Genomic DNA, 25952 nt, shown 5'->3' on the forward strand with positions numbered 1-25952 from the left:
ACGATAGCCCTCATTCGAATTAAGCTATGCTTCACAAGGTCTAAAGTCCGGTCGCCGAGCACATAGAATTTCGTCCAATGACTCCAAGTTACCCAGCCTTATTATATTGCTGTCGCGCTCGCACACTAACTGCGGCCGCCCGTGGCATAGTCGCGACAGCAATATAATTACGCGCAAGCGATAAGGTCATTAAACGAAATTCTATGTGCTCGGCGACCGGGCTTTAGTTCTAATATCGAGGCTTATAATAAACATTTAATAAAGGAATAATGGATGTTAATGTTCAGGTGCAAACGGTTTAATTTCCTGTTCACTAGTTGAAAAGGAACAATCGTAGATCCTAACAAAGTAATCTATGCTCTGTGGTAGCTTTATGCGTCATAAGTGGCGATGTGAAAATATTTTCCAGACGACAGCGCGTCAATATAAACACTGTTGCACCTTCTGTAGACGTAATTAGGTGCATTATTGCAACAAAAATGTATAGCCAGATGTGCTGTCGTTTCTATAATAAAACTTTGTGTTTTGGAATAAGTAAATGAAGACAAGATTGTTCCTACGTCATTTAATTATGTGTTTAAATATATGGAATTAATCTGTTGATCATTTAACCTCTCTGGGAGAGTGTTGTCTTCGAAATGTAACAGTAACGCTGTCATTTGAAACACAGGCTGAGGCCTTAATATGATTTATATGACACTCCGCTGGATCGGATGTTACGTATCACGGAAATGTATAAATATGCGAAATAATGTTATAACGGTTATCACGGTTTTTCATACGAACATATGGTAAGTGTCGCTGTTAAATTGACTTATAATTTTGGAATGTTACTCAAAACTTAGATGACGCTACTAGCACAAACAGTATACAAACTGTATCGTGATTCGTGACGTAATATTTGTAACAAATTAACTGTCAAATCAAATTACATTGTTATTGACTGACCACTGATTAATTTAAATGTTAACTGTATTAAACTTATTTTGCAGTTTTAATCATGTGTTGAACATCAATAGTAAAAAATTCTTTGTGCTAGTGCTACACTCTGGTGGTAGATATTTGCAATACGATCGATTGACTCAATCCCTCACACGGCGAGATGTAAAATATTTTTATAATTATTGTGGCTTATGAATTGATTTTAGAAGTTATAATACTATGGTAGAGATAATCCGGCTTATTGCTATATACCTACGGTTAAAGTTATGGGATCTCAAATTTGACCTTTAATTCGTCTCGTTGATATCTTGAGGTACAAACAGACCTCTCATTAAGTTCAACTATGTGAATTTTAAGTATTCGAAATAGGTGCTATTTAACGAAAAAATTCATTGTACACACACTGTACACAAAAATAGTGTACACGACATTTGTGTGCAAAACGAAATCATTTCCGCTGTGTGAGAACTACCTTTAATGGAAATAGTAAATGCGGTTTATACTGGCCTTATTGTGTGTGATCATTTTTGTATTCCATCTGCTAGGTCACACGATGGTCTTTATAATGTTAATTTAATTCAGTAAATTGAAAAATATCCTAATTTATCTATCTTGTCTATGGTAATATTATTATGCATTATCAAATTGACAACTGACGGCGCGAAGTCGATCAGTCAGTCATCGTTAAAAGCATAAATGTTGCTTCAAAAAGTTCAATCAACTTTCTAAAACGATGATTAGTTGACTTTTGTTTCTTTGTTGAAGTACATCATTGAAACACGTTGGGGCTATCTGTGTGTGTTGTGACAGCTGTAGCTTTGTGGCTGTCAAATTTCTTCGAATTCCACTTCTACCACTTGCACACCAAACGAATACAGACCTTATTTGTGTGACACGCTGTTTCATGTTTGTTTTATTGAGAAGCACACTTTAAACAGACACAATAAGACTGCGTATCGCTGCGCTGTTCATGATTTATTATTAAATAATTTGACATTCGAACCATAGACAACTACTGTATCAATATGACAGTTCGAATGTCGAGTTTTTAAACCAATTAATCCGATAGTAGATCCGTAGTTAGTCTCAAATATATTAACAGTTAAATAAAGTTATATTTTAAAACTGAATAGGTACACTTGTTTGTCTCTTCTTGTGGTGATTATGGAAACACCAAGTTTTGTATGAATCTATCTTTTGTTACACGGTTCCTTATAAACATATTCGGTGGTGTATTTGATTGTATGATTTTTATATAAGAATGGATTTTATGTAAGGACTGGCTGTAAAATACGTACGAGGGATAGAGAAATAAAGGTGTACGATGTAGAATTCTCATTCTAGATTTAATTATTTTATATAACCCAAAGTTAGAATTTATTAATATCAAGACTTATTATTTACTGTAATATGTTACGAAAGACTATATACCTAGGCTTAGAAATGTTAGATTACATTTATATGGATTTATGTTAATAATAACGTACGTTTACTTCAATGTGGGGGTGTAAGGTGACGTCAGCACGATAGACATTTTCATAATTTCTTGTTTTATTTCCATATTAAAGTTGAACGTCGATCAACATTATTTGACTTATACAGTCATGTTTTTGTTTATACTTGAGCGTTATTATAATGTACTCGCCCGTTGTATGAAATGTCAGTCCACTTTTTTAAAAGAATATTAGTAATTTGTATTGTACAAGTTACCAATAGTCCTGTTAACCCTTCAAGCTAAGCTACGAGTGTACGCTAGGTTATGCTTCATGTGAGTTCGAACTACCGACCTCCGACAAGTCTGAAGTCGGCAGTTCGACATCGACACCATTAGGGTATTGTCGCCTCAAACGATTATGTAGTCATTTCATATCGATAGCTACAGGAATACTACTATAGTTGTAGTATATTGGATTGTTTCGACAGAGGCAGTCGTGGTTTGTTGTTATGAGGTATATTGACATTGTTGTATGTGCGACTTTAGTATGAAACAACCGGCGCATGCGTAACTTATGATAAACTGATACACACAAATGCTTGCGTATTTCACTTGGTATTGTGAATATACCTACTGTCAATCGGACTCATTACTTTTATGCGATTGTATACCTAGTTAAATTGAAAAGCACTTATATAATAAAAGAGGGGTGTATTTATTATTATATTTGAATTAAGGTTGGGTTACATTTTTACCAGCATAGTATAGAAAAATATATATTTTATTGGTTTTCAATCATAAGTCATCTAAATAAAGTTCAAAATGTGGTGGCATTCAAACAATTAGCCACCACTAGAAAAAGGAGTAAAGAATTCGCCATGTATTTTACAGCGAGTTCGACACTGGCAACATTCCGACGGGTGATTCAAAATAAAAGTAGAGTTTTGTAATTCGGACATAATACTAACCATTAGCTAGCGGATTGCCCCTCGCAGGGTTGCCAGTTAGTTTACTGTGATGCTCTGTAATATTTTAACGCCTTAGAGTTATGTATTGATTATTTACGATTAATAAAACGTAAATATTTTGTTGTAATCATTATTCTGTTTATTATATTTCCCTATCCCGATTATTTACCAGTTAAAAAACACTTTCAAGTACTAAGTTTAACTGATAGCCTAATCTCAAATTGTCTTTCGTTATTTTTTTAGGGCTATCGTTTTTACACTTATCATTTGGCACCACTGACGACTGACAGAACCTTGAGTCTACAGTAGCGCCATCCTGAGTAGTTCTACCGCTTCAGCGCTGACTATGTGGCGCTAGTATCAGCCACTATTGAGTAACAGGACCTTACTCTACAGTAGCGCCAACTGGTAAATTTACTTTGCATCTTCAACACATAGCGAATATTTAAAATTAAATTTATACTAAATGCGGTACAGAGTATCGTATTTTCTATTTTTACAACAAAACTAGCCCAAAAAACAATACAACATAACAACAATAATGAAGCCACGATAGCCGAACGGTGAAGGGGTCGGACTGGCCGACTCGTAATCCGGGGAACGCGGGTTCGGTCCCCGCCGCTCGACTATTGTGGTGAGCTCACTCGTGACACAAGCATATTTAGCTTAGTACGAGGGGCTAACGGGAGTATTAGTAATAATGTGATTCGATCCTTCTTAGGTTCTAGCGATCTTCCGTGCTCCCAATTCTAAATATTGTTCGACTCTTCTTGCTAAAGTCCTGGCGATCTTCCGTGCTGTTCTGTCCCACGCTGAGCCTCGCATCTAGGAGCGGGAACTCGTCCGCCGTTGGCAAGGAGACGCCAACGGTGGTGGAGTTACCAAGCCCAGGTACGTCCGACGACATGTGTCTTGACTTCAAGATAACCGATGATTTCTTCTTCTTCACAACCAGTGGGACTAGAGCTAGACAAAGTGCACATTAAAATCGCAAAACAATCGTAGTGGTCGAAAGCCTTTTTTTGTACGAAGTTTTGACGGATTCGATTTTCGATTCGATCAAAAAGGGCATTTTGTCTAGGGTGGCAGAACAGTAGATCTACATTTATGTCCACAATATTAAAAAAAAACAATCAAAAGTTTATTTTTTACAATGTGATGTAATAAACCTTAACAAAACCGCAAAATTTCATATTTTTATTAAATTAATCCAAATCATAATCGATAAAACCTTTCAGTAACTCCCGAGGGAAATCGAGCTTTTGTCCCATAAAATTAAATGTATTCTATGCATGGTAAGAAAACATTTTGCAGCTTTGTTAAAACCTTCTTTTTTTAAATTCCCCAAGCCGCTAAAATGAAGACGACAAAAACCTTAGGTAATTATTTCCATAGCACGCCTAACAATTAAAAATTTAAGAACAATAAAATCATAATTTGAGAATTTTACTTATATTTTAATCTGTTCTTCAAAATATCAATATCACATTTATTAACATCTTTTATTCAAAAACATTGCATAAGGCTGTAAACATTTTATGCCTTTGCTTGTTAAAAAAACAAATTAATATTGTTCGGCTGCAGGGTAGGTAGTTTTAAAACTTCTCAGTCGCCGAGAGAACGGTGCTAAAATCGGTTTTCCGCTAATTTTGAGTATATTTTTAATTGATATTGTGTAATTTAGTGAATATTTATTGTAGAATACATTTAGTTAAGTGGATGTAGGGATCGTGATGTGAAACAGTGAAGTGTGAAATATTTGAAGACACACCGTCGTTCATCATGGTTTCGAGTTGGTAAGATTATATTATTATTTTGAAAAATAATTTAAGAAGTTATTTTTATGCAACTAAAGCAGAGCTTACATAATATTTTGCTGTGGCGCTTTTTAATCCTAACACACCAGATCAAATATCCGATTCGAAATCAAATCTACCTGCACTATCTATAGTATGTAGTCTATACTAACCGAATCGAATTTTGTGCTATGAATCACCGAGCCAAGCGTACCACATCGTGATTTATATGGACATTTGGCTATTATATTAGGTAAGTTATCTATGTCTAACCAATTTATTTTATGAATTACCGATGATTGTCCAGACTTTGGCTTACTAAATCTTTCTTTTCAGTGGGTAGTACACATGAATGGACTCTTCGGGTTTTGGAGCTATCGGATGCGGCGTCATCTCTTCGGTTCTTCGGTACGAGACGACGTGACGACGAGTCGGCGGCGACACTTCTGAAATCGAGAAAGGTAAGATTTTAGTTTCTTTCGCGTAGTGTATAAAACTTTTATGTACCGTCGACAGCACATCGGGCTACATATTATTTCTGCAAAATAGGTAGCATCTATTACGACCATAGACAACTCAGTGTTGGCTTGATGAACTGTCCTACTGGAGATAATATGCTGAAGTTTGAAAGGCAAATCTTTTGGTCGATTGCGAGCGGGCTAGAGAAACAACGATAGTTGTTTGTGCCGCGAATCAGCGATAGTTGTAGTACTTTTTTATTTTCTTAATTTTCGGAGGGTGCAGTCGACAATCTAATAAATATTCATCGGTTTAATGAGACCGATAAAACGATATCAATTTATTATTTATGTGTGTGCGCATTTAGTTTATTTTCGGCAACCGCGCTGCGTGCCTTTGCTACCCAAGTTTTTGGTAATGTGGTTTACATTGTGGGGTAGTTTAGTTACCCAACAATGTGGTGGTATCAGGGTCTCAAGTACTTAATTAATAGTAGCGAAATAACAATTTTAAACAAAATATGCTTAGTTCTTTGAAAAGTCATTATGAGTTTTCAATAAAAAAGTACATTTCCATACTTTTTACATTATTTTCATTATATTTGGCTAATTATTATGAAATTCATAAGCAGTCAGGTGATATTTAGTTTCTTTCTTCTACGAAATAGCGATAATATATTTTGAGTATTAGGAATAAGACGAAAAGATCATACGTACCTTATCTGTAAAATGGTAGTTCTGTGTCGCGTATCCTATCGATGACTTTCGGCCTTTCTGAAATGAAAAATACTTAAATAAAACAACATAAATTTTCTTTTTATAAACTTTTTAATCCTGTCTTGTCTCTAAAATATCAAATAGTTATTTGCAAACAGTGAATTTAATTTATCTCGTCGTGCAGTATTGGATTATTTAATTTGTGCTTATCATTACGTTGTGACTAGTCTAGAGTTTATCTTAGCGTGCTATCAGTGAGGTCATGAGGTGTAGTCGTAGGTGGGCCTGAATTATTCCAAACCAATACAAATTCAAAAGCTGATCTGCATATTTTGGTTTTAATAGCATTTTAATATGTGTTTTCACTCGATACTCGCAGAATTGACAGTGATGAAATGAACTTACGAGCTTTTTGCTTGCCCGGTGAACGTGTTTTAACCAATAACAGAGACCCCTCGTATTCATTATATTGTATCGTTAGTGGATTTAACTTCCTCCTAAAGCTGTCGATTTTTGACATCTACGAGGACAAAATTAGCTTCTAAAATATCTCGATTTCTAAAGTTAAGAAATATCTTAATTAAATTAATGAAATACAGAACTTAAAAAAAATGTGTTTACTAGTTTTGTTAGGTCTAATTCCAATAAACTTTTAGGTATTTAGTTAGTATCAAGTTCAATAATCGGCTAATTAATTACCTGCGACGGAAATAAAGAATTAAACTAACAGAAACAATTCAACTTAACTTTTTAGAAGAAGAATACAGTATTAAATATTTGTAAATCTTCAAAGCTTTTCAAAAAGTTGGGTTAGTTTTTGAAATAGTTTTTTAACTAAAATGTGTGACAATGCGCATCAAACTTTCCGATTATTCTTTTCTCTATCAGTCAAAAGGTTTTATTAAAACACTTAACAATAATTGATATCTCTCTCATACGTAGGTTTTTTTATGCATATAAAGTACCTGATTTGCCTGACCTGCCGCAATCGCACCTGGTGTTAAGTGAGATGCAGTCTAGGATGGTACAATCTGCCCTGTAAGTGCCTATTCACTCTCGCCTTGAAAATGCCCGGATTATAATGTTCGGGAAAGACAGCAGCAGGCAACGAATTCCAGTCCCTAGCTGTTCGCATTATAAGAGTTATCGAAACGCTTAGTGCTAGCTGGTGGAATGTCCAAGGTGGAAGGTACAAACAAAGCTATGTATTTATTATTACGTTTATCACGTGGTATACAACTATGCATATTGCATATGAGTGAAATTATATTGCTCACTTTACCGAACTGTATAGTTCTATTTACTGGGGATTTTCAAACACACAAGTGGTTAAAATCACGAATCAATAGTTGTATCAATAAATCTCAGTGTCACTTCTCACTTACCATGCGACGAGATCTAAGCAATCTTAATTCTCTTTATAAAAAGGTCTGTAATCTTTGAAACACTGATCCGATTCTGAATAATACTTATTCCATGGCTGACAATACTATTTCTGAGCTGTATTGTTATACCAAGAACAGTTTAAGAGGTACCTAGATGAGATAGCTTCGTCGTAACCGAAATTCACGCAGTCACTTTTTGAAATAAAATTTGTAAAGTTTAAAGAATCAAATAAACTGAGGTCTAAATATTTCTTTAAATGCGTTTTTCTTTTAGGCAATTTTCTTGTATGATTCAAACATTGTAAAAAGTTTTATTACTACACTAACGTCATGTAACTTCACTTACAAAAAGTTAAAAAACACGCCGAAACTTCAGTTATTCCTCCAGTTCTTCTATTATTAGCTTTTTAAGTTTCTCTGTCTCTGCTTAAACCGGAATTCTTGGAAACTTTAATAATATCAAACGAAGATCGGGACGTTTGAGTTCACACCCTCTGTCTTACGCCCCACGACCGGCTGATAAGCTCACATACGGGCTAGGGGATCTTTAACGAATTTCAATACGATAGTAATAATAACACAAATATCCGGCTAACGGAAGACTTTCAATAATAATATAAGGAGATAGGTATTTTTCTCACAGTTAAATAAAACTGAAACTTTAAATAGTAATGACCTGATTACTGTGGATGTAGAAGAAGGAAGAGATACGATACGAGCAAGAATTAATTTAAATACTGCACTTAACATAATGAAAATTTAAAGAAAAGTTTAAGCTCTACATTTAAATACTTGTCGGCCATTTTGAAAATAACCGCAACCGTTACTCTAAGTTCTCTTTCTCCGTTCAAATTTTCTTCCTTAACGCACATTCTTCTATTGGTAACTGGTTAGTTTTATAATTATTAACTGGAACTGCCACATTTTCACAATTGAGCCACACTAAGCACTGGCCTGTCCTTGTCACTCGCGCGCTCTTCGCGCCACCCTTCAAGCCCGACTGAGGGAATGCTTGCTATTTGAAATTGAAAAAGGAACGAAAAAGCTGCGCCTGAGTTGGCCGCCATCTTGCCGCGGCCGTTAATTTCAAAACTGGTTCTTCTCCCCTTAATATTAAAGTGTAAAGTTGATTAGACTCGCCGCTACTCTATCTTTGTGGGAAGGAACATTTTCAAGTTCATTTCTGCTAATTTAATTTCAAGGCGCCTTGTCAATTAGGGTAGTTCTTTGTGCAATTGTTGGAAACACGGGTTTTGATTTGTTTTGTATAATGCTCACAATTTATTAGTATTTGTTCGGTTTTATGAAGGGACAAAAGGTTTGCATTGAGTCTGTCGAGTTTTGAAGCTAATTGGAGTCTTATAGGTTTTGTTCAAACGTACAATTGTAATTGCACAGTGGGAACTGCAGCTACTTGTATTAGTATTGTATGTTGACGATCTGTTTATTTTACTTTTAGAATGAAATTAACTAACATATTGTCTTAGAATTCTAACGACTGCTACATGATGAAAGTTGGATCTGATAAAAGTTGAATAAACGAGCTATTGCAGTATTTTTGCGAATTTCATCATCTTGTTTACGCGGTTTAACTATCATTTCTGTTGAATGGGCACCAAAACAGGTATTGTCACCAGATCTTGTCTTGAATATTTCGTACTGGTATTACAGGAAATAGTGTCTGGTTGTTTATGTTAAAAATTCTCAAGATAATTTGCAGTGTTTAATACTGCGATAATACCCGCTCGTGTAATGTATTGGGTTCCCATACTTCCCATAAGCTCGTGGAGCGTGGGCGGCGCCACCGGCGTAGGCAGTGCAGTGTAAAAGAAAGTTGGGACGCATGCGTTTATCGGGCAGACCGCTCAGGGCGTTTAAGGTTTGAATTTTCATTAAGGATGACTCATTCGAAGGTTTATGTGGTTCACTCTCCGAGACGAAAGTAAGACTTGCTCGACAACTCGCGTGCACAGCGCAGTAAAAAAAAAACGGATTGAATTCGACAAGATTTTCATGATCGAGCAATTTGACGATAGAAACAAAAGGTAAAATCGGAAGATGCCAACTCTCGCGCATTCGTTGAAAAGTCACTAGTAAAGTGTGATGGCAATAGAGTTACTGCATATTTCTTTTAAGTGTTTAAGAAAAATTCATTATTAAATATATTATATTTATTGTAATTTTGGCGCGGGATATACATAAAAACTTAGTTTTGTATTTTTATGAATCATTTATGGTACGATATTGATTATTATTTCACTTCCAGTCTATTGATATGTAAAATGCCTAAGCTTAAATGTTGTTTTGAAGTCTGCATTGATTAAACGATGTAATTTGACGCATGTGTGGGTAGCCGGAGCTGTTGGTACGAAGGATAGGTATTTATCAATGCAAAAAAAACGCTATTTTATACCTAAATAAAATTACAATCTACCTAAAGACAACTTTTTTGCATTATTAACTTTAAAACTGATATTTTTTAAGCTAATCTTCAAATTCTAATTGGAATAATGTCGTGAAATGTAGTAGGTAACTACACAACATGTAAATGCACAACGAAAGGAACTGGTTCACAAAGTAACTAGAATATCTTGATAGTAACACCGTTTTCGTAGCTCAGTAGTGAGAGCAATTGACCGAAATGTTATAGGTATCAGTCCCTTCTACGGTAATCAGACAAAAAAAGAAATATTCAGTTGAAACGAATTCCATTGGTTACTCTGTCTTTTAGATGAAAACATTATACAACGTCGATGCATTCACATTCCTCTATAAAACGTGTCCAAATCAAAATATTAGCATTTTTATAAAATGTACGTTGGATTGCGTCACTGCCCTTTGAACTAGTGATTCAGCTGATCAAACAATATCTATGACACTATTGTCTTATTAAAGTAATAATAACAAAATACCTACTGATGTAATGATTCAAGGAATTCTGTGATTGTTCATTCTCTAGCGTAACACGTGTCTTGTATAGAGTAAGATAATATTTTAAAAGATTTTAATCGTCTTAATTCTAAATTCCAGTATCTGATTTCACTCATTAACTTACTGAAATCGCAGACAAGAGCAGCCGAAACATCATTTTGACCAATAATAATCTTAGAAAGTGACATTCCAACTGAATTAAAAATTGAAGTATTTTTTTATTCGTTTTCAACCTTGTAATAAAGATATAAATTCATTGGGGAAAGTAATTTTGTAGCTGCCTAGGCTGGGTTGTAACTTAACGATAACCGTTGTTTTTTGTATGGTGTTTGACAGATTTTTGACGTTTGTCAAAGTTAAACTAAGATGGTGCAACCCAGCCTTAGAGAAAGATTCACAAATACCTGCAGATTGCATAAGTTATAAATCCCAAATCTTAGCATAAAAAAAATACAATCATATTGTCAGACAATTCGTAAAATTGAGTTTTGCGTACAAAATTGTTGTTCATTTTGAAATGTATGTGTTCATAAAATTCTAAAGATTATAACAGATCTTATTGTACCTTCAGTTGTACAGTGATAGATGACTCAATTATTATTTTACGCTATTCTTACTTTACTTTTAATTTACAGCTTGTAACATTGATATAGCACGAGTACAAATTACAGATTAATTAAGCTATGGTTGTCCTAGCATCAAATGTTATAATGACGCTGCTAATTAGTACATTTTGATTAGACAAAGGTCGGCGTGTCTGTTTCACGCTCTTTTGTAGCTTTTAATTAGCTCTAGTAATGAAATACGTAACTTAATTATCAATGAAAAGTGAATAAAGATATAATAAAGTACCTTATACGATCGCTAAATAAGTATGTATATCAATTAAGTAATAAATGAAAATAAATGTCTCTACCAGAGTATATAACATCGGAGAACCTGATTTTTAAATAAATATGTAGGTAATAATTTAGTTTATTAAAATGACTTATGGTCATAATGCATTTTCAGCCGCTCAGATGCGACCCAGCTACGACCAAAAGTAATAAATATACAACTATTTTTATATTAATTTGACGATTTGTAAGCACTATTTTTAATAGTCTATGCAAATAAAGGAATTTTGACTTGACTTTGAACCGAAATCCTGTATTTGCGAAGTAGATAAACTCAAATAATAATCTTTACTACGGATCTCGTAGCTACGACGAGTAGCGAATACCATTTTCGTAGCAACTATAAAGCTCTGCGTAAGAATAGAATAGTAAAATAAAAAATTGGAACGGCAAAATTTTGACGGTCTTATTATAGGAAGCGATCACTTTCTTGAGCCAGTCGTTCGAATTTTAAAGGGGGAAGAAGTGAATAAATAGCTGTATCTAATAGCTGACATTTGTATCAATGATCTGGTACGAATAAGCAACAAATAAAAGCCATACGTTTCCCCATTTAGCTGTCAGTTATCTGACACTATAATGGCGGGGATATTTCCCTTCGGTACAGTTTACCAGGAAGCCCTGAAATGGGCCCTAAGTCACAATGTATGAACAATGTCGCTTACTAATAATAATAGCGTTTTAATAATACGGTAATCAGATAAAGGGTCAATGATCCCGAATTCGACGATGTGTACCTTATCTTCATTTGTTTGCGTAGGCGCTAACAAAAAACCGTTGTGGTAGGTCCGTAATAGGCCGGTAATGGTTACCGTACGGCTAGCACGAAAAACTTTCGAGTTCGAATCGTTTGCGTCTTCGAATCGCCATCAAAAGATTTAGTATGAAAACTACAACAGCGCCCTTGTGAACGTGTCGTAAAGTAAACTTGGTATGAGAAATGGTTGCACGAAACTTGTTTTGAGAACCAAAACTGTCACGTTATCGTTTAATTCGAAGTTTGAGTATCGAATTTTGTCGAATACGCAAACGATTCGAAGACGAAAGTAGTTCATGCTAGAGGTACAGTTGTGTGACTACGACTAGCTCCCGAGGTTGTTTTCTCCGATGACCAAATTTGTGGTTGGGTTTGATAGAAAACAGTAAATGTGGCTGCTGTAAAAGAGAAAATAAGGGGCAACTATTTTTAAGAAACAACAAGGTATCTAGGAAATTTAATTTCATATGTGTAGATACTGGAATGCTTGGAAAAAATTGAAAACTTTCTAACAATCATAATTTAACAAAATCAGCAATACCTATCTAAATTTTTCAAAGTGTTTGTGATCTTCAATCAAATTAATGTAATAATGAATATCGTAGATTTGCTTCGGTTTTGGTATTTGCTCTTTGTCATGGTCTTGGTCGTGTTTAGTTAGTTTTTACGTTTATTTCAGGTTTTTTAAGGCAAATATTCGGCAATTAATTAGGATTTAGTTAGTCGCATCAAAAAATAATTAAATTGAAATTTAAAAGTTTCATAAAATTATATTATTATTGCTGCACTTAAAGCGTGCAGTTTTCATAGAGCGAATTATAAGTCAGAGCTTTAAAGCTCGCTTGAATATTGAGAACGGACGTCGCGGTGGCCGCGCACTGGACACGCGCGATACACATCCCTGCTCAATAATCGACCTCAAATGAAAGCGCTGAAGGTCATTTCAGTTCAGTATTACAGGAGTTACGATGACACACAACAAAAAGTGACTTGAATGTGGCCTTGAAAGGAGTCAACGATCGGAAGCCCTCGCATCCGCCGACTGCGCGCCCTCTCGCTCGCACCCGCAGCGGCGCGTATCTCCGTCCCGCTCGCACGCCGCCGCGCCGCTGCATCGGCCAATGGGGGGGCGGCGCGGGCGCAGCGATGCGCGTCGTTTGCTCAACTGGATCGCTAGGGGTGTCAGCTTTTTCTAAAGCTCTCACGTAAGCTCTTATTCGTTTTTTCTCGAATTATTTAATTGAGTGCCGATGTTAACCTGCATTAATGACGAGCCTGTGGTATTTTAATATCTCATTACCGCGCCGAGGTAGGTAAAGCGCCCATGTACGCCGAGTTCTTAGAACGCACCTGTGGCGCGGTGGCAGGGGCGTGTGATGTAACGTCTGTCAACCCTGTCTCGATTTCTGTCTATTATTATCGGTAAACCGCCGTGTTTCGAATACATAATGATTTATTTCATGCCGCGGCTCGCACAGAGTATCATCTCATTCGTATTCCTCTCCCAGCCCGACCTTTTGTTTTCTTCCTCTATTTTTTACTTTCCGATCTCTTTGTATAGACTATTTGCTTTTTGACAAGTGCACAGGAATTCTTTGGAACAAATATCGCGGGTAGCCTCAAGTTTTTGTCGGTTTGTCGCACGTAAGAGTTCTCGTTAAGACATTTTCGTTTTGGCGTCGATCGCTACTCGTTTTTAAAAGTCAATGAAATAACTTGTCTGGATCGTCCATAAATTCCTGTTGCGCGTTTTGTGTCTGCGGCAAAAACGATATAATGCTTACATTACCGCGGCAAAAAGTGCGCGATCATCTGATGCTCGGATGACATTCTGCAGCTCATCACTCATGGCACCTTTTTGTCTGTGCGTAATTTTTTGCCATTAAAAATGTTGGTCACAGCAGCCGAGGGTTCCGTACACGATGGTATTGACAAAACAACGTGATCCTCATGTGTAGAGTATCAGGGTAGAGCAGTGTCCAGACAAAGTGCACATTATAATCGCAAACCAGTCGAAAAATGGTCGAAAGGTCTTTTTTGTATGGAGTTTTTACGGATTCGATTTTCGATTCGATCAAAAAGTGCAACTTATCTAGGGGGCAGGTGTATCATTCATAATTATGTTACTAACCAAAATATCAGTGATGCTAGAGTATTAATTATGTTTTTTTTTAACAAAGGAGAAGGTTCTGAATTCTTCTGTATGATTTTTTTCCATTAAGTATCTTAGGTACCTATTGAAAGCTAAAGGAATTATCAGAAAACATTTTGCTTATTACAATTTAAATTGCCTCTCATTAAGACCGACTTTAGTCACAAAAAACAATTTACCAGATTTCCATTACTCCAGTGCGAAAAGTTATGACAACAGAAAATTATATTCATTTGCGAGATGCCCCATAGATGGCAGTGGCGATAAACGGGAACATTAAATACGCCCGACTGTGGGAAGAGGGAACAATCGTGGGAACCACTCCCCCCTTCCCCCTATGCTAATCTGGCGCCAATTATGCGCTAGCTGTAGTCCAGGCCACCTAGCAACCTGGTAGATAGAGAAAAATTCCATCGGCAATCAAAAACGTTGAATGATTTTGTTGCTTCAGACTTCAGAGCTCCAACCAGTGGGATTTTTTTCGAACGAGGTTTTCGTATTTTCGGGTCTATCTATGAGTAACATTATTCTAGGACTATAGACAAAGTAACAGTCGTGATAGATTCGACTTCGTGATCGTTTTGCCATGGCATTTGTTTGGACGTGTTTAGGTCGTAACGTGAATCATTCACGAATTTTATACCTACGAATATTGTTTTCAAGCATTAAAACACGGAAAAAGTGGCGCTACAGGATTCTAATTGGACAAGTAGAGATTAATAAAGTGGTTCTCACTTTGGTCACCGCGTTGTAGGGTTCATTCATATACCTACTGACCTACTCTCTTAATATTTACTCAATAGAGTAATGGAAAATAGAGCAGTAATAAATCCTAAGGACAGGCGCTTCGGTAAACGATAGTTGCTAATGAAGTACCTTTCCAAAATTCTAAAATAAATTAGCAGGAACACGTTAATTAGCTCTACAAACAGAGCTGGGAGTCAAACCGGCGACCCAGAACGAAAATGGACTTTTATCCTGAATCGTACTTTACAAATCTAAAAAGGCAGTTCGTTCGTTATATTTTCAACAATGCTTGCACGTTATTCAAGTTCAAGTAGCACACATAATTCCTCTAAAAAGTAACATACAAAGTTGCCCATGCCGAATGATCACAATCATTGTTATTTTACTAAAAAGTATAAATAGTAGATGCGTGCGCCTACTTATTTTAATGTCATTTTCGAAATGCTCCACAAACAAGTCTGCAACATTGTCTACTTCTGAGTACAGTCGAATCGGTTGCTAGTAAACCACATGGGGTGGTAATTACCCATCGTTTATAGTATCTTACACTTGCAATATCGCTGGACGCCTGCGCATCCTCGTGCGAACATTTGTGGGATTCCTCTGATCGACAATTACCTATAATTAGGGACCTCGCACACGACTACGAGTACTAGTTCAAGAGAATGTTCTTATGTAAGGACAATTTCCGTCTCTATTAATATATCAATTAATGACAATATTTAGACCATTCATAACTTTTATGGACGGTGGCTATGATTGTTAAATAAAGTAAGAAAAATAAAATGTGGAGTGACAATGGCTAAGCACCGAAGAGACGTTAAATAAATTAAAAACTATTGTTCAGATTGAGTTTCTTCGGAACGTAAAGCAATCATTGATCCAATTGATACAGTAAATAGACATAGGTAAATGCACTTTTTACAAATTAAAAACTAAAAAACTTATAAAACTCAGTATTTTTGCAAATAGAGTTTTAAAAAGCACTTTTGCACGTCACATTATTAACCCTACCATTGCTTCCAATTGAATACAAATAAAGTTTTAGAAAATCAAACTTAAAACTACGATCAATATCACAAAAATACTTAAAAATACGTGAAAAGTAGACAAATATTAGTAGAGGTATATAAGTAGCATTATCCGTTAAAGTAGCACTCTATATAAGTAAGCAACTAATATGCTATAACACAAGCATATTAGTTGCTTACTTTGGTGTTAGATGGCGCTGTGTGAAATTGTCCAAAGATTATTTATAAAAAAAATATAGTCAGCAAGAGAACATTTGCCGCACGAATAGAATATCGTGTGTGAGGGCTCTAGGTTCTACGAATTAAACCCTTCAACACCTGCCGTGTGAATTACTCTCAGGATCATTATAACTATGCTGCACAGACCAGCTATCCCACCGAGCCAATTATAATCTCATGCCTTATTAATTTTTAATTCGCGATCATCTTTTTGAAAACGCTTAAAAATAATATGGACAGGATAAACAGATTGTATAATGAACTCGCATGGACGAGTTTGCGAGTTGAAATATAGGCTCTCCATCGCCATTGCCAATGCAACTAGACCGTTTTTGCATCATTAATGCAGGCTTAAAAGTTTATATACAGTTAAGAGGATATTTTATAAAAAAAGTTAGAAAAACATAACGCTATTATAAATTTTTATTTTGTCTTTGGTATTCTCTGACTCGTTTAAATATTTTACTAGGCCGAGAAGATTACCGATATAATTTCTATAATCTGCTTATTTTAACTAAATCAATAATCATCTGAAATCTACTCACGAGGCATTCGTTCATTTGTGATGCCTCAATTAGATGACTTTACACTCATTTTCGAAATCAAATTACTTAATTAATATTATTGATTTCATAACAAAAAAAATTGGCGAAAAATGCTTTTCAAAATAGTACTTGTACCATATAGATAAAATTTTGTTTATTATAATGACGTAAATATCTCTAGAACCTAAAGTGAGACGAAACGTTGCATCGGTCGAACAGTCGTCGCTTGCGCATCATTTATTTGTGTTTTGTAGTCCAGTTATGGCCGACCGGTTTTTTATAACTGATCATCAGGCGTCACGGCGATGTCAGAGTGACCACACACTTTTTAGAGTGTAACGTTCTTATAAAGGGTTAGGGTCGGTTAAGCTTTTTAATAAGTGTAAGTTATACTTTTAATCGTATTGGAACTCGCTACCCAAATGATCATAAAGCTAAGTAACTCTAATGGAATATTATTTTTGACTTGAAGCTCGACTGCCTCAACGAAGATACGAATCAACAACGCTAAGCACTGAGCTACAGAGAATTAACGTTAATTAAGACAATAATATTTCTGTCGAATGATAAAGGACAATAAAGTGTAAAAAATCCCTCACATCATAAAAATCGCTTTAAAATTTGACAGTAGCTTACCGGTCAGTTAGAGCAATTGGTGGGTTCTATCTAGTACCACCTCGGGCAATCAATTTAATAAATGGGCCACTTAATCATTTCTATCTTGGTTAAGTCCTCACTAATTCGGAGGAGCACAGCTGGCGAAGCTTCCGCCACGTGCTACCGTAACAAAGGGCTCCCTGTTCTACGAGTGTGGTCTGACGGTGGTTGAGAGGTAGTGCGTTTGGTTCCGGGGCAGGTCAGCGTTAGAAAGACCACTTGTAGGCACGTGAGACAGACTTGATGATTTAGGTAGAGCTATAAATAGCTTTAATATTGGAACTATTAATAAAATAATAATAAATAATGAAAAAATTTGTGTTACATATCACCTGATTTGAAGTGACAATAGTCGAATGGTGAAGATGTTGGACTGGCCTACTTGAGATCCGAGGAACGCTGGTTCGCATCCCGAAATCACAATGACAACATGTACATTGTACACGTTACGTGGTAATTCATAAAATGTCATCGTTTTCTCTTTCGGTACATAAGAAATACGTATTTAAAAATTAAAATAAGTTGTACCAAAATATTTTCTGCGGTTTAATTAAAATTTCTAGTCGCACTTCTATCGATTTCACTCGCAGGCGCAGCCAACTAGCTTTTAGAGTAGGTGCACACCGTTGATTTTTAGTTGGCCGATAGTTGTGCCCGATTTTCAACCGACTTCAAAAAAGGAGGAGGTTCTCAATTCGACCCGTATGTTTTTTTTTTTTTNTTTTTTTTTCTATGTTTGTTACGCGATAACTCCGTCAATTATGAACCGATTTGAACAAATCTTTTTTCGGCGTATAGGTAATACCTCAAGGGTGGTCCCATTTAAATTTAATAATAAAAAAAACAACCCCCAAGGGTGGAAAATTGGGGATGAACTTTTTTATACGCAATATCTCCGCCGATTATAAACCAATTTGAACGATTATTTTTTTGTTGAATAGGTATTATCAAAAGGGTGGTTTCATGCGAATTTGAAGAAAATATTTCACCCCCAAGGGTGGAAAATTGGGGTTGAACTTTTTTATACACAATATCTCCGCCGATTATGAACCAATTTTTTTTGGTCTCAGTGTACTGCCTACCTTCAGTGGTAACATCAAGGTAATAATTGGTTAACTAAAAAGCAAGAAATAAGTAAAATTTTATAAAAAAATAAAACCGACTCCAAAAAACCTACACTAAAACGTAGAAAAATAATTACTAATTACCTACTTATTTATTCGGACGAATTATTAATATTTATGTAGGTATACCATGATTGATACTTTTGGAGTCGGTGCATGCAAACTTTACATGTTTCATAATCTTGGCACCGACTCCAGAAGTATCAATCATGGTATACCTACATAAATATTAATAATTCGTCCGAATAAATAAGTAGGTAATTAGTAATTATTTTTCTACGTTTTAGTGTAGGTTTTTTGGAGTCGGTTTTTAATTTGTATGAAGAATCGGCCAAATCGAATCGGCGTAGTGTGCGCACTCCCATACATGCCCGTACTGATCAACTGCCCGACTAAACTATCGACCGACGAAAAATCAACGGTGTGCGCCTACTTTTAAACGTCGAGCCCTAAAGCTTAAACATCGATGTCGATAGTAACAGCGGTGCAGCGCGACGCAAGCCCGCCGCAGCAGACGGGGTGGTGAGACCTTGGCAGTGAAATGTCAAACCGGCCGCACTTGCACGCCTAGTGAGGGGACGTGCATCGAAAGTTTTATTTGTAACCTCTTTACCGGGATATCAGTAACAATGCCGTAAAATGCATTTATGTCGTACAGGCGTTTGACTTATGCCCGTTTTCACCATCAATCCCATATTTTTAAATGACCCCTATAGTAATTCACAACAGGATTTTTTTTTAATAGGGGTCACTTAAAAATTAAGTATTGATGGTGAACATAGGCATCAGAAATTTACTAGAATTTCAGTATAGGACTACCTAACGTTTCTGAATTGAGATTTTTTGCTTGATTGTGCTCATTTGCTTCTTAACTATGAACTTTTCATATTAAGTTTGTGCTTATAGATAGAGGATGAGCACGCTTAAGTTAAAAATTTCCATTCAGAAACTGGGGGTGTGACTCATACGAAATTACTTTGTGGCAAAGATAAAACATTCCTCTAACTCTCGTTTTCTCGTATACAAGTTTTATTTGTAACCTCTTTACCGGGATATCAGTAACAATGCCGTAAAATGAATTTATGTCGTACAAGCGTTTGACTTATGCCCGTTTTCACCATCAATCCCTTATTTTTAAGTGACCCCTATAGTAATTCACAACAGGATTTTTTTTTAATAGGGGTCACTTAAAAATTAAGTATTGATGGGGAACATGGGCATCAGAAATTTACTAGAATTTCAGTATAGGACTACGTAACGTTTCTGAATTGAGATTTTTTGATTTTCTCGTAATAGTTTATATTAATAATAATTTGATTTAATAAAGAACCTTAAGTAGGACTAATTTTTACAAAGTATTATTTAAATTACAAAATATTCGCTCGAACATGCGTTACTTATTAAATACTCTCCACTCTCCAGTTGGTGATTAATTATAACTTTAATGAAGCTCAAACAGTTGACTCGGCTAGTTTCGATTTAGACGCCTAATTATCTGACTCGGGTGAACGATCTGTTTAATTAGTCTTTAAATATTTAAAACGAATCTAAAAATATCTGAAGACCACCGCACTCTTAATAAAGAACCTTTAAACGCAATTACTTGAGATAAATTCAATTAGGGTTATCCGAACCGGTTGTAATAATTCGATATCGATATCCGAAACAGCTGACGCGCGGCGCGCCACTATCTCACAAAAACCTGTCTGCTGGGCGCGGTGCACGGTTCGATAGTTCGGCCTATAACCCCGTAACCCGTGCGCCGGCGCAGCCCCCAAGCTTTTTGTTCGTCTGCGCGTAATTGACGTTTATAAATTGGCGAAATGTTACTATAGTGAGGGCAGTGGGATTGCGAACGTTTTACCGATTGTTTCTTGTATTGGAATCGTTTAGGAATTGATTTATAGGTATCGATAGTTTGTCTTTGTCTCTATTCGCGTTTATTTTAGTGACTGACATGAAATATTGCTTTATTCATCATTTCAGCCATAGAACGTCCACTGCTGAAAATAGGCCTCCCCCAATGCTTTCCATGTTGATCGATTGGTAGCGGCCTGCGTCCAGCGCTTCCCTGCTACCTTTATGTGCTTTATTAAGCAGTTTCAACTCTTTATGATTTAGCTCCTACCCCAATTGCATATTCCTATGCAGTATGCACAGCGCATGTCTGAAATGTGTCGCTACATACCAAATAAACTGTAGGTATTTGCTGAGTAAACGAAACATGTATCATCTTGGTTATCGTCACTTATAATCAGGTAAATGCCAAGTAAAACTAAAGACAAAAAACGGAAACTAATAATAATGGTATCATAAATGGTGGTCTGTGTACCCCTTGCCATATTTCATGACCAGTCACGATTATAAATAATATTAATAGATAAATTTCCATCGTAAATTATGCATAAAATATGACTTGACGTGCCCCATAACTGTAAAAAGCATGAGAATGATGGTAAGGTTGGATGCATAAATTTTCCGCGCTTCGCTGAGCCCCGCCATGTCCCATAGTAACACATTCATAGTTCTTGTCAACCAATCGCCAATCGAATGAATACCATAAAAAATTGGTTATTCAATATCATAGGTATTTTATTCGACTTTTCGGAACATAGAAATGTTTTCGTGTAAAAATAAATAAATAAAGTCTTCAGAATATAACATTCTTCATTGATATATCTACTGAGCTTTGTTTTACCAGTGGAGAAGTTGCCACTCATCCCTGGTCTCTACCAGCACCTTTAACTCTGCTATTTTGATATTTACGATTTCTTTCAATTGCTGTACTTAAACTCTACGTTCTACTTTGCCTTCCAGATTTGCTAAACGGTCATGACAGATTATAATCTGTGTCAGTAGACGGTAAAAATACTGTATTTCATGCAATCATGCAGTGTTACACAACACTGATATAATTTTCATGACACTACAAATTTTAGCCTAGGCGCAGACCTTCGATTTTTAGTCGGCCGATAGTTGGGCCCGATTCTAATTACATAGTATGAAAAATCTTTCTTAAATGTATGAAAAGTTAATGTCTCTAACTTGCCCCCCGCGGGAATCGAAGCCGCAACACCGATCGCTATCTAGTACGCGAATCACCAAGTCAGAACGTCAAATATTACATTTAATCATTAATATAAAATTAATAAAGTATATTATTACTTTAGCATAGCAACTGATTCAGTTAGCAGCCATGCTGATAGGTACGCGTATCGGATAGAATGCATCTCGCTGCAAATTGAAGTGCAACTCAGCAAGCTAGTCTGGCAGTTGTTACTTGTTACTAGCTCATACAATCAGTTATGTACTCAAATGAATTTAGGTATTTGACTCTATTATGTGTTATTATTACCGTATGTAGAGTAGGTATAATAAGAAGCATGCGCTGCTTAGTTATGCAGTAGGTATGGTCCCTGTAACTCAATGTAAAATTACTGTGTGGCAATTTAAATACCTAAACTGATTTTATTTCCAACTTCATAACTAAAATTAAAACATTGAAAATAGTTCCTAGAAGTATATTAGTTGAAACTTATAACTTATCTATTATATAAACTTTTCGTGTCACTGTATTCGTAACAAAACTCTCCCGAAACGGCTTGACCGATTCTTATGAAATCAAGCAACGTTTGCTAGGTCAGCTAGTAAAATTATTAGATACTTCAATACTGGTAATTTTGACTGATATTATAGACTTGATAGAATATTAAATATCATAAGTTATTAAAAAAATTCTGGCGTTACGAGTCGCCTCTTGAACATTTCGACGAGTTCATCCAGTGTCTAAGTAGCTCAGATGAAAGAGCAGTCGCCCGGCAAGCGGAAGGTCGTGGGTTTGATTCCCACCTTAGGCAGTTCGATTTTTTCAAGTTATTTTAATAATATAAAAATTAAATATCATTTCTTGTGATAATATAATGGACATTGGTCACACAATGGCCACGTGTGGGTGTAAGAGTGAGTAGTAAGATGTTAAGCCATGTTAAACAGTTCCTTAGGACATGAGTCGTGATTTCTCGATTGATCTACAGTTTGATGAACTCCAGACATGTTTGTATTGTCATTTGAGTCACATTTAACATGATCCCGCTTTACGTTGGAGGTTGTCGAACTTTTCTTTACATCGATCAGTTTTAAAAACTTTTGTGGGGCGTGAAATTCATTCATTTAAACAAAAAATTAAATGATGAAAAAATCGTCAAAATTTTCACGTGTATTATTATTTTTTAAATATACGAGCTTACAATAGGCGTAGAGCACACTGATCTCTTCTATTCTTCTCAAAAATGCTTTAAAGCAAATATAATGCATCTCAAAAAGTAAAAGTAAAGGCTCCTTCACACTACAGCGACTCTAGAATTGAATAAAAAATCACGAAATCAGTAGCAGAACGTACTCGGATAGGTATTAATTAGAATTCGTCGGGCAAGTCTCGACGAGAACGATGCTATTCCCGTGAAAGCACCGCGTCCGACCGAGAGTATTGACCTGCGCCTGCGCCGATACGCCACTCTATGTTGGCCTAGGTTACGTTTTGGTGACGTGGCCTAGCATCTTGTAGCACATGGCCGGCTATGTACGAGAATGGTGTGGAATTTGAAAATTTTAGAGGAGGCTGCCAAATAATGGTTTGATGGTTTTATAATGTTGCACGTTAGAGAAAATATTATGTATTAGAATGACAATTTCAAAATCAAATAACTTTACCTATGACGTCTGAAAATCCGAATTTTGTACTGAACATACAGGAATATTTGAAAATGTTATATTAAAACAAAAAATAAAACACATTTATGAAATAGCAAATAAAAAAGGTGTCTAATAAGTATACAATTGGATAAATGTAGAGCCTGTTGATGCACCGCGTGGATACTGTGATGTTTCATTAAAAAAAATTTTTTTTGAATGAAAATGTGATTCAAAATATGTAAAATTAATGTAGCTAGGTTAGAAAAGTGAATGCCGGCGTTGTCGCCGACGTCTATGTTGGCGTAGGTCTAGCTGCAGTGACGTGGAACGCGGCGAATACCGTTTCAGACGCACAGAAAAGTGAGAAAAACTTTTTATTTAACGATACCATGAAAAGAAAGAGTAAAGAAATATTATGCGATGTGTCTAACAATTTCAAAATGACCCGTTCTAAAATAACTTAATACAGGAATACTTAACAGCAGTTTTTCGATCAAAAAGAAAGTAACAGTCGATTTTTTGACTGAAAAAAGACATTAACATGTAATCTTCCCACAAAAAAGGGACAAAGAAAAAAAGACATCGACAGCATCAAAACGCCCCTATTCGCAACTTATTAGACACCAAAAAAAAAAAGGTTGTAAAAACTTACGAAATCCGGCCGCGTGACGTGTGTTCTTCGTATGTTATCACTGGTTTTCTGAAAAGGTGGGTTGAGAGGTTTAATATGAGGGTTGTTGTGGGGGTGAGACACGGGCGCGGCGTGCGGGGCGCGCGAGGCCTGGCCCGTCACTGCGCTAGCGCAGCGCGTCCTTTGAGAAATTACGTCAGCTCGGGCCGCGCACCCCTTTCTTTTTTTCCGTAATTAATTTCTTGTAAGATTTTGGCGGAGGCGAATTTTTTTCGTAATTGCCGCGCCCGCTGATTGTGGTCAAATCGACATGCGGTATTAATAATAACGTTTGGTTCTTTAAACGCTTCTCATTGCTGTTTTATGCAATGGAAAAATTTCAATTACTCTACAAACTTTTTGGACATTAAGGTAAGTGCCCCCTACTTCGGTATATTAAGGCTCTTACGACTTTAACATTTTATTTAAAAATAACCAAGCATGATATCAGTATGAAAGCTTTTGTATGCTAAACTTTGTTCTTTGGACAGTAAGTTAATACATAATTTATAGTTATATAGTTTGAACTTTTTTTATATTAATTCTTCTGCGGACCTCTTGTTTGGATCCTGTTTCGTGACAAAATTTTGCTCTGTTTCTAAGTTCGTGAACTCATGTCCCCTATTTCGGGATAAGGTTTTATGCATCCAGTTAGGATATTTTAATAATGATTAAGGTTTAATAAATTTAGAAACGATAATATAAATTTAGAATAAAATAATTATGTGAAATTGACGAATATTACTTTCCTGAAATATTCATAAGAAATAATTTGTGTCTAGCTAGGTACGTACCTACGTATAATATTTTTATTTGTTAATTCTAACAATACGTGAAAATATTTATATAACCATTAGAAATGTGGGGGGAGGGGGGGGGGGAACTTAACCCCCCTATAAATTCTAGTGAACGAAACATATACCGAATTTAGGTCATGAGAAACTTAAATAAATGCATTATTTGTTTCATAACTTACATTTAAATTATCATAAATAATTATTTAAAAACCAAGCATCAAAATGTTATCCATAATATCCTTGAATCGGTAGCGTCACGAAATAGGGGACACCCGAAAAATAATATGTACGCTATTTCGTGAGTCAATTAATCGCAATTTTAAAGGAATTCTACGTTTTCATATAACTTTTTTCTAAGCCAAATCAATTGTCAAGGAACACATGAAACCACTATTACAAGTTTTATTTAAATGGACGTTCCTTCGCCTTTTTATAAGCTTAAGAAGTTGGAGCGCTAACCTTACGGTGAGAGCAACCTTTGCAAGCCGCTCGGCTGTTTTTGGCTCTCTGAGAGTTTGAAGCTTCGTATTGCTCTCATTTTTGGCGCCACAATGTTGGTACTTGGTTTTTTAGATAGCTTAAATAATAGAGTTTTTGTAGTAATGAAGAATTTTTATAAATAATATTCCATTTGCTTATTATTTGAGCTAGAAAAAAAACTTACGAACTTACGTACTATCACGAACTAGTAGCCGTTTACCTTACTTCAAACATATTTTATTTATTCTCCCTAAAATTTTTACTAGTAAACCAAACTATTTTAAGTCTAAAAGATCTGACAAGGTTCCAGTAAGAATCTAAGAGCAAAATTCTAATACGTTAGCCTTGCCGCGGCCGCCTCCCAGACGATCCCGGTTACCTGCGCGCGCGCACACTTGCACACGGCGGGCTCACACACACAAACGCAGACACAGACGCGGCTCTAATGCCCGTGGAGTTCCAGGGATGAAGACGAAAGTGGGATTCGGAATGGCTTTTGACTTTTTAAGACAGAAATTTCATTAGTTAGAACTCAAAATATAAGATAAAAATT

The 25952-nt window shown here is 35.9% G+C and overlaps 1 long non-coding RNA gene across 1 annotated transcript; it reads right to left on the bottom strand.

Moving 5' to 3' along the window:
• Positions 1–5247: 5247 nt before the first annotated feature.
• LOC114350338 (uncharacterized) lies at positions 5248–24224 on the bottom strand. Its single transcript, XR_003655695.1, has 3 exons — positions 24105–24224; positions 6317–6373; positions 5248–5587 (listed from the first exon to the last, which is right to left on the bottom strand). It is a non-coding gene; the product is annotated as an uncharacterized LOC114350338 (long non-coding RNA).
• Between the last annotated feature and the right edge of the window lie 1728 nt (positions 24225–25952).

The sequence above is a fragment of the Ostrinia furnacalis genome, unplaced genomic scaffold, assembly GCF_004193835.3.
Source record: "Ostrinia furnacalis isolate ACB-3 unplaced genomic scaffold, ASM419383v2 OfSCF0868, whole genome shotgun sequence".
NCBI classification, from domain to species: Eukaryota; Metazoa; Arthropoda; class Insecta; order Lepidoptera; family Crambidae; genus Ostrinia; species Ostrinia furnacalis.